The sequence below is a fragment of the Hetaerina americana genome, unplaced genomic scaffold, assembly GCF_022747635.1.
Source record: "Hetaerina americana unplaced genomic scaffold, ioHetAmer1.1.p SCAF_3, whole genome shotgun sequence".
NCBI lineage: Eukaryota > Metazoa > Arthropoda > Insecta > Odonata > Calopterygidae > Hetaerina > Hetaerina americana.
The window spans coordinates 64,526,570-64,542,256 of record NW_027286874.1 but is presented as its reverse complement, the minus strand read 5'-3'; the positions used below and the strand labels follow the sequence as shown (position 1 = coordinate 64,542,256).

Genomic DNA, 15,687 nt, shown 5'->3' with positions numbered 1-15,687 from the left:
CCGGCACCTACGTACACAATGAGGGTTACGTTTCGAGCACGTGGAAAGAATCGGCATCTTTGAACACGCCACGATAAAAACACTAGCCGTAAAACACAATTACAACAATACTTCTCCCTTGTTCTCACTAGTACCCTACCCACCAACCAAAATCCAAGGTCGACATTGATCTTCCCCTGACTTAAAGACGCGGTGGCGTCACAAAGTATGACGTCCTGTCTGACAGACGGGGGATTACAACAGAACTTCATACGTGTCTACCATTTAATAAGAAGGAATTATTATTATTTGGTACTCTACCATTTAAGAGCCGCCTACATTTCTTAGCATCGTTCAAGAAGACACCACCTGACATCACACACTACGAATAAACTCTTCCTCGATTCAGTATACTTCCTTCCTCTTTTCACTCCATCCATCATGCCTCTTTTATTCCTGCCCCTTCCTCGTTTGCCTAACATTCTACCCTCTATCACAGTCTTCAACATCCTACTGCCGATCAAAATGCTTCGCCTCAATCTTTTCCGCTTCCTATGGATTCCTTCCACCAACCCTATCTCCTATTAGTTATTCTCATTGATGTCATGTTCTCTTCCTATACTTACTAACTTAATGTCTTTACCACATAGTTCCTCTATATATCCTTTCTCTGAAATCTCCCCTCGCAAAAATAATAATTTTCCCGACTTTTTTTTCGATTGCTTACACAGATTTTTCCTTTTTATTTCTTAAAGTGCTTCAACCTTCCTGGAAAGCACCTAAATACGTCCTAAAATGAGGAAGGATGATCATCGACCACGGAAGCATAGCTCATACTTAAGAATGAATAGGTCATGACAGACACACATACGCCCATTGAAAATAACGCGACACACACTTCCAAATAAAACAGAACTACTTACGAACCCGAGACTAACGGTGAAATGAACGAAGAGAGAGCAAAACCACACTCTTAAAGTTCCGTATACTTTAAAAGATTTAACAGAACTTGATACAAAGTCACCCTGTCATGGACACCAATACATAGCGAACTCTCCTTATTAATAACGGGTAAGAAATGTCTGTTGGAAGGGTGGGTTCGATTGCGAATTTCATAACAGGAAGTTAAAACGCAAATGAGTAGAAATCGCCGAGCCTCGACAATAAAGACTGTCACGTGACAACCTTGAAGAACACCTATTTTGGTAACTCGTGCAAAATACATTCGGGATGTGAAGTTAATAGTTCCTCATTTTTACGGTCCTAAAATTTTTATTCTTTCCGGCATACGACCCCAACGCCGCCGCGAGTCGAGAAATGGAAATAATGAAAAGATAATGGACATAGGCAGATGGTTGTATTGGGCAAAAAAAAATGATAAATACTTGATGCTGATGAACTTGAACAAATCTTCCACTGAAATTAATACTGCAAAGTAAACTCGAGTTTTCATGCACAACCTAGCATTTTCAAATAAGTACCGGGAGCAGTGGAAGACACAATCAAATAAAGAAATAATTTTTACAAATCTTAATTCATCAAACCTAATTGTCTAATCTTTTAGTGACGAGGGAAATAGACATCTCGTTTCCGCATAAAAACCACAGAATTTGATGAAATTGCAACGGAACTTCGGAATAGAGAATTTATAGCATTTTTTTCTATTTAAACCTCAAATCTTCGTGTTTGCTTGATTTGAATCTGGCTCAAAATTGGAAAGTTATGCGATCAAACCTCACAGATAATTTAGTTGTTAGTAGCGTTCCGAGCGTTTGGATATTTTAGACTCATGTTAACATTTATGATCTAGTAGTATTAGACGTTATTAGGGGAGGCAACTGACAACAGAGATCAATTGCGCCATTAGGGAAGGTGAGCAATTTGCCCGAGGGAAGACGCTCAGGGAATGGGGAAAGAAAAGTGGAGAGAAACCCGGCACCGGCATTGCCTTACTCTTTTAAGTTTAACATCCGACCTCTTCATGTGGTCGGATGGAATTAATCTGATCACACAGCACCCCCTGTAGTGATCGGGACACAACTGAAAAATTCTGACCCCGCACGGATTCAAACCCCGATCCTCGAGTTGGGAATCCAATACAAAAACTGCCGAACCAACCTGATCCCCTTTTTAATGAGGAAGGTTTCGGATGGACACTGAGACTAGCCACCGCTACATTTATAATCCTCACCTAGCACGACACAACATGACGCCAAATACTGATACATTTAAAACTGCCTAAAGATAATAGCATCGTCGAAAGTAATCATAAAATACAAATGCCCTTAATCTTTAATTGTAATCTAAGGCGTTCACTTTCAAATAGTTCACCATTGCCTTTTTCCTAATGGCGTACTTAGGAGTTCAAAACTACGACAACCTGTATACATTAATCCACAAAATACTAACAACAAATCATTGGACATGAAATAAAATGACATAAAATAAATCGCACAAATTTACAAAATTGCGCTAAATGATGTGATGATGTTCATCACGGTCACAGGAATAAAAGCATTTTCATTTTATTAAAGTAATGAATAGACATTTTTTATCCGGAGCGAATTCATAAATATGAAATTGAAACACATTCCTTGGTACCTTTTAGATTTGGAGAAAGGTGTAACTAGAACTACGGGAATAACTGACAGCAAGAAATGCAGTAACGGCCAACGCGTTCCGATAACTCGTGGTTCTTCATTCATTACTAAAAAAAAGTCACCTTACACGCCGTATCAAGCGTTCACGAAAAGAGGGAGAGAAGGATAAGGGCCACATCCATTGCACTAAAGACAAAACATTCAAATTAGTTTCATAACATTATAGAGCGAGATTAATTAATTATGCACCGCTAGAGAAAAAGTAATTGTAACATGCAGTTTTGGATTTAAGGATATTATGTGTCGTATTATTAAGGGTTAGGAGTACAGGAGTAATTGTAATGAGTTCATCGAAAACCTACCCCTAATTTGGTAGACTACTGCTGATAATAACACTGCAGAACGGAAATTTTTATCCACAGTACCTTTGAAAATACACATTTTGAAAAACTTCCCGTCGCGAAAAAAGATAGACCGACCGATAAAAAAAATGCTGGGATTCATATGTATAGTTAATAAAGGAGTCACTCAGATTTATTTTTCAGGAGACTAAAATTTTATTTCCTATCCATTTCCCCAGCAAATCACGTGCGATAGCATTGCCTTCGTCTTGCTGTTCTCCTCTGGGATGCTGATGGTGGAGTCTTGGTGGCAGATAGCATTGGAAATACCAGGTGAAGAGGGCGCTGACACGAAGACCGGTGGACAAATAAACAGCGCCAACCTGCGACTTGGAGCGGGTCTTATCGCCATATGTGCCGCCGCCTTCCATCTGGCGGACGCTTTCATAAACCTCCTCCGACATGAATTCACTTAAGGGAATACTGGGGCCTGATAATGAACGCCTATATCTCTAATTCTATTTTCACTCTTATTTTAGATTAAAATTAATTCTTAATTCCGATTTGTTCTAACTTCTTATTTCTGTATAAAAGTCCATTAATCATATCGACAGAGCAATACCACGAACTAGTTTTCCTCGCACTTCTCCTAGCTATAAAATTTGGGAAAACTCTGGGAGTTCAAATCACAATAACGCTGTCATAACGGACTGATGAGAAGGCAGTAATGTGCCCCTCTTCAATCTAGTCCTCATAGACAAATGGCGACATAATGATTTAAGGGTTATTATTATGAAATGTTGTATAGCTGGCTGATATAAGGAGATACATTAGAAACCCTCTTCATCAAGCACAATTGGATAAACGAATTATTACAAATTCACCGTCTAAAAGTTTAGTCAAATTTGACAGAAGCACATATGCTGCTGATAAGGCATATCAGTTTACCTGATTAGGGCAGCTTAATACTAATCTGAGAACACTGAGATCAATCGGCCAACGCCTTCGAAATCCCGATTCTTTACGTGACCTATTGACGGCATGCGAGCGAATAATCAATACTGCAAAAACTGCAGTTGACTACCGTTGTAACACATTCTGGAATAAGAAATAATGATTTCGTTTGGCAACTATCGCTTTTGCGGTTTATCGTTTGGGCACTTTCGACAAAACGTGAAACTTCATTTTATTTATAACTAATGGAATCAGGATTTATTTTGAGGATTCTTTACGTATCGTAGAAGCAAATCATTAATTCTTAGATATTTAAACACTATTTTATTAAGTTGATCCGGGTTCTGATAATTGATAGTCAACTGACGAAACCATGGAACCACGGAACGATTCCACGAAATGGAGCCTGATTCCATCAGATGTATTATATAGCCGTCACCAACCACAGTTATCAACGCTAAGTTTGGTTTGGCAGGTGAAGCTCACCTAGTACACGTACTAAGTCTAACGGCTCGTGGAACTCAACACATCAGGGAAAGGGTACCAGTTCCTTTCACTGCGCCGCCCACGTGTATGTTTCCCTAGGGAGGTCTGGTGCCCGAAAACTCATGCGGCTTGGGTGAAGCTCAGGGTGCCCAGAGCCGTCCCCGGGCACGGAACACGGGCCCTCCGGTAAGTAGTCTAATGCTCTACCCACTGAACTAACGTTCCCCAAAATATATTAGAATATATTCATATACTTTATTGATACATGTTAAAAAAAAACCAATAATAATATAAATACATGAATTGTTGAAATTAATAATCCATTCTTTGTAATTTCCACTTTATTTTGCTACAAAGGTTTCCAACAGTTAACTGATGACAGCCAACTTTCGAAACCTGTACTCCATTATAGAGTGCGAAAAATCACTAAGAATTAATTAGTTGTTTCTATAACCTAATCGTATTATTGACACGCATAACTATGCTACGTTTGGCCAAATCCCTCTTCCGCTTCATGTAGGTCGAGATGCGCTCGTGGCAACCAAAAAAATTGGGTATATGCACACGATCACGACATTAAGCTACTGAGGTTAGAGTAGCATTAATAGGGTATTACGAGAGAAACTGAAAAGCCTTGTTGGTAGGCGAAGTCACCCTTCGCTCCAGCGTGTTTTCAAGCTTACACGTTACGGGAATGATCCAGTCGAAGTAGCTGACAAAGAGGAAGTTTTAAGTTTACATTGCCGAAAGGATCAATTAGGATTGGTTCGTATAGTTTTGTGGCGCGGTACGGGATTCATTGGCGTCATAATATGAATGCAGAAAACACGAAATGATTTACCATTAGCGTCGACGACTAGATACTAAATGTCACGCCATCCTCGCGAAATCTCGCAAACATTCTTTTAGTGAATCCGTAATTTAAAAATTGTGTTTAGTTGCAATTAAAAGGAATTGATTGTGCCCACTTCTGAAATCAGTTAATCTGACTCGATGCGATTTCGTTTATGGTAATTTAGGTTTTAAAAAAATGGAAATGTTACAAAATCTCAGTTGGGGTAGATCAAAATTCCCTATACTTGCCATGAAAATACTACACATGAAAATCACACATTTTTCACGATGAATAAGGTGAATCAAATCATAAATATATGTTTCAATCTACTGAATTTACAACAGATTTAACGCTAACGGTTACATATATTATTCCAATGTACCGTTAGGTACATTTTCAAACACCCTTAGCATTCAGCCTTCCCGTGCTTTCAACGCCTTCATGCCCCGATGCGGCTTGCAGGGTAATGTGCAAATGATTTGATAATTTGGAAGACGTTACGTTGACTTTTAAGGTTTCTTAATTATTTTACAGGAACATTCTTCATGTACTGCCGTCCTCTTGTGAGACATCGTTGCTGCCACACAGAACAATAAAGACTACTTGGTTAATTGTAACATGTACGAGTATCATAGGATGATTATTCGTTAAGAAGCACGACAAAACAAAGGCCTTGAAGGTAACTAAATGCAAAGTATAATGAAACATGAACAAAATCTCAACCTCAGCTAAGGGTGTACTGGACTTCTTTTACTTTAAAAATTGACGACGCCGCGGGAGCTACCTTCCAATACGATTAGGAGGAAGAAAGGGGCAGCTATTGATATACAACAGACCCATGGAGAAGGAAGGGTAGGTATCGAAGACAGGATTACGTCCATCATTAATTACGCTTTACATCTCCATCTAATGCCATTAGACGGAAGATTAAAATCGTTATAGTAACAAAATAACGAGAACAAAGCCGACGGTCCGATTGTGTCCACGATGTAGCATGATTTGTGGTCTTTTGCCGGATGACGGTGATGTTAGTTTCCAATCCGTTTGCCTCGCATCCACTTTTTTGAAGGTGTTCTCATCAATTAAAATGCATTCCGCACAGTTGTAAACAGCCGACGGCTCTCCTTAGCTAATTATTGGGATTTCTACTGGTTGGGGTTTATATTTCGGCCTACGTTTCGATGCTAGGCTAACCAACGAGTATAGTACACCACTTAGATGGCCAAAAACTACATTATATTCAGGAGGTATGACACGTGCACCGAAATGTTGGGAAAATGGAACATTTAAATGGTGGTCTTTTAAGGGTAGGTATTTGGTTGTTTTTTGTTCGTAGCATTGTAAAATTTTAAAAGCCACAACAATCGACGTATAAAACATGACTCAGATTTCAATGCGTTAATATCATCATCATCACCAGAACCCTCAGGTTTGTAAAAGTTGGTAAAAATAAAGGTAACGGCATACCACAATGTTAAAGAAGACCAACTTTCCCGTTTCTTGGTGTTCACAGGACCAGATTTAGCGGATAAATTCTGCTAAACTTCTATGCCTCAGACACTAAACATAATACAATAACACCTTAATCACACCGTAACTAGCAATTCTTCAACTACGCATTCTGCCTAACCCCATTCCGTTCAATACGCCATAATATCAACAATCCTATACCTTGCCAACTCAAAATTATCCTCTTCGATCAGAGTTTTCGCCAAGTTTCTGCCATTCAATTCGTCTTGCATTCACTATTCCTGGATTCTTTGCAATTCTCAACCTTCTCTTCTCTCTCGCATATGCTTACCCACTCTTTATTGGTTTTCCCTGCTGATGACTTCCCTTTTTCTATTATTCTTCCGACCCATATCTTCGAAGAGTCTCATTAATAGTTATCCTTAGCCTCAGCGACCAAGTTTCGGAGCCGTACAAAACCACGCTCCATATTATAGTATTATCCAAATATTCAATTAAGACCCCTGCCATTGATTCCGTGCTCCATGCAAAAGTTCCAATACCCAATTAAATGCCTCTTCTGATGTCATTTCACCCTGCCAGCTTCGTCAAAACACTTCCTAAATGGATGAAATCTTCTACCTGCTCGAGATTATGTCTGATAACTTTACTGATCATCTCAGCCTTCTTATTTCTTCGCAATCTTCCTAATTCCTTTTTCTAATAACCGACACGTTTTCCAAACCTGTCATACTAATTTTGTAATGAGGCCCGCAATGATTACAATCACTTGCTGAAAGTCGACATAATCATCCGCTAATCTGACTTTATTTGCTCCCCATATAATTTCATGCCTTCATTCCTTACCTTGCTTTTGTATTAATTTTCTCCGAGTTTAAGTTGAGAAGCACGGGAGAAATGGACGATCCTGTTTCAGCCCTTTGCCTATCACTGTTCTCCCTTCCCGCTTCTCCATTCGCTACGCTCACTTGTTCAGTCTGAAACGTACATATTCCAGTCGAGTTGCCTATCCCTCCAATCTACTCCTTTCTTCTGTAATACTTTCATTAATTGCCCCCAATTCAACTTGTCAAACGCCTTCTCGAAACCCATGATGAAACATCCTTGTTGTACTCTCACACTCCTTTCTGTTGATGTTCTCATTACTGCTATGGAATCACGTACACCCGTACCGCTTCTAAATCCTTCATAAACTATCATCCCTTAAATAGCCACCCTAAATCAGTACAAATCACGGGAAGAGTTTGCCCATTATAAATCACCTAACTTACTACGTTCGCTTTCCAATTTACGCGAGACTGCAAAATAATCTAAGAAAAACGAAGTTATTCGCGAGGATACACACATTTTTAAGATAAGAAATCAATTGCTTCAGATTTTAAAATTCATTTTTATTATGATTATCATGTTCCAAATTCCGAAAATAATTATGCATACGATTGAGTTTCACCGTATTACGGTATACGTCGGCGTAAATTAATAGCAAATAATAAGAACGTCGCCACTCTTCCACATGTATCTGGATGTGCCACCTATGTAATTGCATTCTATTCTAATCCCGTAGAAACTCATTTATTATAATACCATAAATATCATTTAAAGAGTGGGTTTTTGTACTCTTCCTGAAATTATATTGTGCGCTAATATTCCCTTCCCCGCCATCTTTTCTTTCACGTTCATGACAGGAGCAAATGATTGATACCTTAACCTCTCCTTAGATGGGCCAGAGCAAGGGAGGGGGATAGAGACTCTCTGAATCTATGCCAAATATCTGCGAAATGTTCTGGTGTTACTTATTCCTTTAAATTTCTAGTTCGGGATCACCAGAGATTCTGTATGCAAGCATGAGATCAGGAGAGGAGAGAGGAAAGGTAATTGCAACACTGTGATGAATAATAAACAGCGAATTGTCAATCAACCTTGAATGAAAATTTCATTCCGACGTCTATTATACCTCTAAATGTCTTTGAATAGATGCAAAAATAAGCAAAAGTTTTTCCATAACAACGTTGTGTTTGAGCAACCATTGGCAAGAAGGGTGCTGAGACAGCGGTCGTAGTAAGTCGTTTCTCAAGCGATCCAAGTGTAGGCTTGGTTTTTAAAGAAGCCCTTTCATTAATCGCTCATACCAATTGCCTTTCCAGCTGGAGGCTTCTGAGGCATCAGCACCTTTGCCTACACTTTCAATTCGCTAAAAACATATAACTAGCTAGAATTTCACCGAAAAAATGATTTTTGCGAACATAAGCGTATGTTTGTCGCGTTACAGTCTCGCCTGAATTCAGCTTTTTTTTCCTTTCTCCGATGTTATGCTCCACATTTTTAATGTATTTAAAAATTAATATTTTAGATACCACACGTTCCCTTTGCATACTTATCATCTGGATGACTTGTTGTAGCAATGCCACCTTTGTGCTAGCTGATCCAGCGCTGATTTTTTCTAAAATATTAATGTCAACTCCCAATGCTTTTTGTACAGTTAAGTGTTCGCATAAATCGAAGAACTATGCACGCTGGTGCCATCTAGCGTGCTCTACGACAGACAGTTCACACTCCGGCTTACTTTCCCCGCGGGTAGATAAGTCTTTCAGTCCCTCTCGATCGAACAGACCATGGATCCGAAGTTATGCTTCTAAGAAATAAATTTCAACTAATCAAGAATGCATCGAGGATCACGGAGGGCTTTTGGGAGAGAGAGACAACGGTGATGGGAAAGTGATGGGTGTTCTCCACGCGAAGGGCCTCTCCCTCTAAATATTTTTCACAAAAAGCCATGAAATGGGGAGTGGAGATAGGAGGGAAAAGAAAGATGTAAGAATCATGGAGAGGGTAACCATTAAGCATGGAAAGAGGGCGGAGAAGAAAAAAAGGAAGACTCAAGGGATTACGCTATCGCCGGAATAAGCCATGTCATCATCGAGCGCTCGCACAGATTACGAATCAGGGCGGTCTCTAGGAAGAGGGGCAGAGGGGGATAGAGGAAGAAGAGAGAGGCGGGAAGGAAGAGGAAGAAAAAGAGGTGGCGAAGCGGAAGACGATATATTTTAAAGAAGAATGTGAGCGACAGGAGAGGCGAGCTTACGACTTATTCATAATGATTATTCGAAATGGTTGATAAAAACCCAAAATATTTCTGATGTACCACCCACACTACACACATGAAAGTAAACATCTATGGTGAACGGGAATTGAAAAAAGACCCAGTTCTAGCTAACGTACCCCCCGACAGGAGGAGAAATGAAGTAATACGAGAAGACACCATCGACACTGCCAATCCTGATTTCAGTATGAGAGCGTAGTAAACGCAAGGATAAGAAATAAATATTATAATTTTTTTGATTTCGCATGGAGATTGTGCCATAAAGAAATCGGAGGAAACATGACAGATGGGAAGAGGGAGGGGAAAAAACAGGGACACTGCGACACCACGGGAAAATGAGAACATAGTGAAAAAGGGGGGAAGATAGGTCCGATGATATGAAAGATTAAAAGGTAGGCTGTCGAATAATCCTATTTTGATTCCTCTTCCCAATGAACTCCAAGGCCACGTAATGGAGAAGAAATACACACAATACGAAGACGTTGATGAGGGAGAATGGAACTACAAGGAGACACAGGCTTATGATATGATCTTAGCCCACAATTAGTCTAGGAAGTTAAATTAATATTTGCTACAGTTACCAAATAGCTGACAATATTCTAGCATCAGCGCTATACTATAATTCCATCATAGACGTGATCGCTAGCACCGGCAATGCGGAGTGTGCAGGGACGGTGGACTTGGAATTAAACGAATAAAAAAATAATCAAAATGCGAGTTTAGAGTAAGAGAATTTACAAAGCATAGCCTTTTTTTAAGGCGCTAAAAATAAAAGGTAAAAAAAGAAGCTACAATACTTCATTGCCTTTTAGATAGACTGCGATACACTCCCTACTATAACTAACTTTAAATCTAATTCGGACCTTCCTTAACCGCATCACTCTACCTTACATATCGTATGGACAGACCTCGATTTTCAACTCCGAATTAAATGAACTACTAGAGTGACATTTAGCAGATTTTTAAGGCATTTCCAGATCTGACTCCCTTGCATCTATGAGCTATGCATTCAGAGTCTGTTCCAGGCTTTAATGGCTTCGGCTTGACCGAGTGGGTTAGCGTAATGCAAAAGTTGGCTGGTGATCATAACCTATTATTTGTGTATACCACGTGCGTTTGCGTGACAACGCTGTGAATGATTATTGTGCACCCGAATCCGTTCCTCCCCCTCAATTGTTTTCTCTCTCTCTTTCTCTTTGTTACACCCTAGGTGTCCACGATCAAAGATGGAGCGCGAAGGGAATTCATTTCTGCATAGAGGCTCTCTCCCTCATTCTTATCGGAGGTAAGCCAAGGTGCCGTCATGAAAATTCTTGACATCACCCTAACTTAAGGACTATTGTCATTCGAGCCCACACCTCCCGTCAGTAACTTCAGGTGACTCCGCATTTATGACGGATCCGAGGCGGGGACGCGCAAATAACACCTGGTGACGCTGGATGACGCATAAACCAACCCCCTATAATTAGATGGGGAGTGACGATTCCAAAGAATTTACTTACAATGATATGAGGCACTTTTGGGGAAGCAGAAGACAACTAGAAGCTCTGACATAAAATATTTGGCAGTACTTGATAAAGCACCGAAAATTATTCAAAAATTCCGTATCGATTATTGTTCACTCCAAAAGGTTTCCCCGGTAGCATTCCTTAACTGAATTTTCAACGTTAACGTTTGCTAGAGAACACCTGTGCTAGTCACAGCTGGCCACGGCACCTTCGAATGAATAGATATATATATATATATATATATATATATATATATATATATATATATACATATGTATATATATATACACATATGTATAAATATATACATATGTATATATATATATATATAAATAAACATATGTACTACCTTGATCAAAAAGTTCCCGGAATAACCACCGTGTGGCGCTCCCATCGTTCCGATTTGAGTTCTGTTTTTTTTGTTAAATTGGTACATCTGTTGTTGATATTCCCTTTAAATCTTAGTGTCATAACTTGACATTTGCAAAAGTTACGTAGCCAAGAGTACATCTATCTCTGTGTGTGTTGGCGATTTTTTACAATTGCAGAAATGGATTTAAATTTGCAACAACGAACTTGTATTAAATTTTGCGTAAAAAACGGATTTAGTGGCGCACGGACGTTGGAAATGTTGGAAAAGTGTTTCGGCAACGATTCTCTAAAGAAAACGGTCGTTTACCAGTGGCACGAGCGGTTCAGAAGTGGTCGTGAGTCAATCGAAGATGATGAACGCAGTGGCAGACCATCGACATCGAAAGTCGGTGAAAAAATTGATAAAGTAAAAGAAATGTTGGTCAATAACCGCAAATTAACCATCAGAGAAATAGCGGAGGACTTGAACATTGCCTATGGATCCGCCCAAGACATTGTGGTTAATGATTTGGGTTTCCGTCGTGTAGCAGCAAAGTTGGTGCCAAGAGACCTCAATTTCATGCAAAAAAGAGACCGTGTTGACGTCGCAAAAGACATGATTTGCGAGGCTGAATCCGATCCCACATTCATCAAAAGGATCATTACTGGAGACGAGACGTGGGTTTATGAGTACGACACGCAATCCAGACATCAGGCAAGTGAATGGCGTTCACCAAATGAGCCGAGACCAAAAAAACCACGTCGTTTTCAGTCAAAAAAGAAGGCAATGCTGACGGTTTTCATGGATTACAACGGTGTAGTGCATCATGAATTTTTGCCAGAAGGCCAGACAGTAAACAAAGAGTATTATTTGAGCGTTATGAGACGTTTGCGTGAAGCAATTCGCCGAAAGAGACCAGAAATGTGGGCAGAAAACTCGTGGATTTTGCACCATGATAACGCACCGTCGCACAGTGCTATCATTATTCGTAATTTTTTGACGAAAAATGCAACAAATACCATCCAACAGCCACCGAATTCACCTGATTTGGCTCCCTGTGACTTCTTTCTGTTCAATCGAGTTAAAAAACCATTACGGGGAACGCGTTTTAGCAGCCGAGAGGAAGTAATGGAAAAATCGCAGGAAGCACTGATGGACATACCGAAAACCGAATATAAAAAATGTTTCGAGGATTGGATCAAGCGCTGGCATAAGTGTGTTGCAGTCGATGGGGATTACTTTGAAGGGGACAATATAGATTTAGATGAATAAACTTGTATTTTTAATTTTCTGAATAAATTCCGGGAAATTTTTGATCAAGGTAGTATATATATATACACATATGTATAAATATATACATATGTATATATATATTCCTAAAAGACTAAAAAGAAAATAAGTTTTTTATGAATCCGTACCTTACCCTACGCGCAAAGATTAAATGGGGAGGAGTCACCTCTAGATAAAAATCTCTCGGAATGTCTTACGACGATCTAAGACATGAACATCAACCACCTTTTGGCATGACTGTCAGGGACAATGAAGCCTGCACAATGTTATTTGCAATTTGAAATGATCCATAGAGTCGCATCGACCAGTTTTCTCCACACCTCCTAGCCGCTGTTTTTATTTCTCACCGCTTGAAAATCACTGAAGTCCTTGGGCTACTTTCATTCCCGAAATTTTTGTTTGGCGATAACGGATATTTATTTTCTGAAGGAGCGTAATGACACAGTAAAGGGTGGCCATTTTACATAATATCATTGGCTACAACCGACAAACGAAATGGAATAAAGCACTTTTTTTATTTTTACAGCTTCGGCGCTTTTTTGCCTTATTCGAGCCTAGTTTTGGATCGCTATCACATACGTATACTATATACGAGGGCTGCCCAGAAAGTAACCTCCGTTTTCGTATAAAAACCGGAGTGGAAGGTTTAAAAAGCATCCGCAGCTGTAAAGTTTTGGTACAAATCCACGCATATCACCTTGAAGCATACGATATATCGTCACGATCAGTAAAAATCAGCTAACATCTGCAACCTTCATAACATCAGCTTCTAATTACGACAGGGTACCAATAAAACTAAAATATCTCATCATGACTTGCGAGGACAACGAGACGCATAAAAGATTAGATTAACGTAAACCTTCAATAAATTAAACAATACATTTTGTAGCCCTATTAAGGGAATTTCCCTCAATCTCGATTATGTCCAACCATTAGCCACATTCTAATTCTAGCATGGTTACCTGCATATTCGCAGGCGTTTAATTCTATGATTCAATGCCATACGGAGAACCAAAGACCCAGTGGTGTGTGCAGGAGAGGGAGTAGAGGGGCTATGCCCCCAAGGCCACCTTCCATGGTCTGATATTTCATTCAATCAGTTGAAAAAAAATTGTTTAAAATAATCATGTATCCAAAAACAGAAAAAAAATTGATACCACAAAAAATATAACATTTTAATTCTTACTGATTCCACTCTTCTCTCTACCTCTCACTACACATTGTGGTCAAAATTCAGCGCCCCTCTCCCCGAAAGTCAACCACTTTTGGGAAAAAGTGCCTCTTTTTCAATATGCATTATTTGATAGAAATGTCTAGATGAGAGGGCATTAGTAAAGCATACCTTTTCAAGGCTTGGTGACTGAACAAATTAAAAAAAAATGGATCGCTCAAAACAAAAACAACTGAAGTGGAAGCGTCTCTTTGGCGGTTATAAAAGAACCCCGAGTTTTCTTAACAGTTTCAGTTCCGGAAAAACAAAATTTGATATTAGGATGCAAACTGTCATTATCATCAGGAATTTTTCCCTATCGAAATTGTTTAAGCACAAATTTTATTTTCATAAAGGTTTTCTGATTTCATGATATCACCAGAACCAATGAAATTGGAGTGCTCTTTGACAAAAACAATTTCAAAATCACGATCTTCAGGTTCCGCAAACAAACCTGAAATTTAAACAACACTAAATCACTCTCCATTACATAAATCATTTCTCCAGTACGCAACAATGCATCATATCATTGGACTTCTCTCACTTGAACGGATAGGAATGGACGGGTCGAGTTTTCGCTGTCGTTAATGCAGTAAGATATGGCACCTTATCATTCGACTGTTATCAAGATAATCCGAATCCCACTCAGGTGTTGCGAACTCATCACACCCATACACCCAAGGAACATGTTGGTCGGGGCGGCGTCATACCTGACACCTATCGTCGATATCCGATTAAGGGAGAGGCCGGGTTCCTTCCACCGACCTTTCTCCCTTCTCGCTTTCTCGACTGCGTCGATCACTCACCCATTCATCTACGACGGAGCGAATTTGCACAAAATCCCGAAGACTGTGAACGTTCAACTACCAATAGAACAGCGCTCTCAAAAACTCGATTTTCCACGTGAAACTCATTTTTCCTGGCATGCCACAAATGCCATCTTGGGACGACGAGAGCGCGGTGGAATATGGCGAAACCCGCAACCGAAAAATTCAAGAATTCGTCACTTCTCTCTGGAGTGGTGACAGTCAAAATTCATCGATACTTAATGAGATTTGTGGATATATCATTGATTCCTTATTTATTTTGCCTGGGCTGGATGGGACAAGAGTGCCAAACCCCCAGCCTAGGGATAAACAGAGGAGGACTCAATTTAATTATTATATTTGAAAAAGAAAAACAAAAAGTTGTCAAATTAAAATCGTAATGGGGAGTCTGAGTAGAAGTATCTTATCCATCTTCATCGGGGTTCAAGCATACTGTGAGGGTGGGTGCGGGAGAAGGAGAACGGGTATCGCGATGGACAGAGGCTGGGGAACCTCTTATACGGACTAAACTTGGGGTGGAAAATGAGAAGGGAGTTGTGGGTAGGAGAGTTGAGTACGGTCCAGAGGGAGTGGGGGCGGAGAGGCGCGGAGGCGGCACGGGGACGCGAGCACGTATCGCGCGCGCACGAAGCGGTGATAGAGAGGGCGCGCGAGGCGACCGACGGCGGTGCCACCTGCCGGCACGGGCGGCGAGAGGGAAATCGCTCGCCTCGCGCGCCACCATAAACGCTCTTG

General features: G+C 40.1%; 1 protein-coding gene across 1 annotated transcript in view; it reads right to left on the bottom strand.

Moving 5' to 3' along the window:
* Positions 1 to 15,687, bottom strand: part of Adsl (adenylosuccinate lyase) — a 341,605-nt gene that overhangs the window by 199,191 nt on the left and 126,727 nt on the right. The window lies entirely within an intron of this gene.